At 37.5% G+C, this 1,670-nt stretch overlaps 1 long non-coding RNA gene across 1 annotated transcript; it reads left to right on the top strand.

Moving 5' to 3' along the window:
* The first annotated feature begins 486 nt into the window (after positions 1–486).
* LOC121846425 lies at positions 487–1,302 on the top strand. The gene is made up of 2 exons (XR_006083315.1): positions 487–697; positions 839–1,302. It is a non-coding gene; the product is annotated as an uncharacterized LOC121846425 (long non-coding RNA).
* The last annotated feature ends 368 nt before the right edge of the window (positions 1,303–1,670 follow it).

Genomic DNA, 1,670 nt, shown 5'->3' with positions numbered 1-1,670 from the left:
ATATTCAAGGAATGAGGAAAGATAAGGTTTATTTTTGCTTCCTTGTTGCACTTCATAAAATGTTTACATTATTCTGACATTACGTTTTAACAGATGAGAATCCATATGATTATAGCTTTCTCTCTCTCTCTCTCTCTCTCTCTCTCTCTCTCTCTCTCTCTCTCTCTCTCTCTCTCTATCTATATATATATATATATATATATATATATATATATATATATATATATATATACTGTATATATTAATAAAATCCATATGCACGTTTATTTTTTTCATGGGTCCTGTGATTCATATTGACTGAAATCTAGTATTGGTGATTATATTAAGAGATTATACAATATTTTGTTTATTGTAATAGAGAGTACAACATAATTCTGGGAAGTGTTTATAAGAAGTAACGTTTTACATACTTCAGAAACCAGTTGAACCTGAACTATTTGCAGAACGTAAGGCAACACAACCAGACAGGGTTTCAACTATCCTACTGGACCTCCGTTCATTTGAACTCAGTCACTACTATACAGTAGATGGGGAAATTATTTCTAGTGATATAATATGTAACCATTGTATCTTGTTATTAACCATATCTTCTTTACAGTTCAGGTGCTGAGATACATCAGCTCTACAGACTCTATCTGGTTCATTGAACATTATTGAGAACTGAAATGGAAACCGTCAACAACCCAGAGATCTTGAGGTAAGTGAAGCTTCTAGCTATTATCATTTACATACATAAAATCTAATAAAAAATATATACACTTGATTTTATAAAAACTATTTTCCTGGAATAATCGTAATTCTAATCATAATAATCTAAGGGATTATGACTACTTTGCAGGGACTTCACTGAACGGTGACCATCCTCCAAGATTGAAAGAGACGATCAGTAGACACAGCTATAAGAATATTGTAAAGATAAATACACAACTCAGAGGATGAGAGGACAAGAGCACTAGATTACTAATGGTCAATAGCGAATTGTAAATAGGAGTTGGGTTTCAGTTCAACATCTTTTAAGGATCTGTGGAATGTCACTCCTGAATTCACGTGTACTACGTGTGCCACATTTTCATTGGTCTGTACATTGAGTCAGGGGCAGGATACTTGTTATTGGCCAAGTTGTACTGCAAGGACTTCTGATTGGTCAACCCCAGGCTAGGGTGGGGGGTTATAAATGGCATCCTGTTCCTTTGTTTGGTGGTGAAAAGCTGAGGACAGGGGAGACTGAACATCTGAACATCTATCTCCCAGCATAACATCTTGATTTGTCCTCTATGAATAAACCCATTTTTCTCCCCCTGATATATTTGGAGTTTGTATTATTGAAGAATAACATAACTTGCTAACACAGCATAGTGATCAACCCAGCGCCACCTGCAAGGTACCTGTTTTAGACCAAGTGGAAGGACATGGATGGGAGGGATGGAGTCAGGAAATGGACCATAGAAAAACACAACTCCTGCCAGAGGAACAAGACCCTGCTGATTCTAAGAGAGGTTGGGGCAGGGAAGACCCCACGAGTCAACGCTATGATCAACTTCGCCATCAGAGTTAAGTTGGAGGATAACGCCAGGTTCCAAATCACAGAGCGTTTCAAAGACAGAGAGACGTGCTGGGCTCACAATCCTAGAACCAATTCTGTGACAGCCTCTCACCATCATTGATACACC

Source organism: Oncorhynchus tshawytscha, linkage group LG04 (assembly GCF_018296145.1).
Source record: "Oncorhynchus tshawytscha isolate Ot180627B linkage group LG04, Otsh_v2.0, whole genome shotgun sequence".
NCBI lineage: Eukaryota > Metazoa > Chordata > Actinopteri > Salmoniformes > Salmonidae > Oncorhynchus > Oncorhynchus tshawytscha.
The sequence above is the reverse complement of the archived record's forward strand: the minus strand, read 5'-3'. Positions and strand labels throughout refer to the sequence as shown.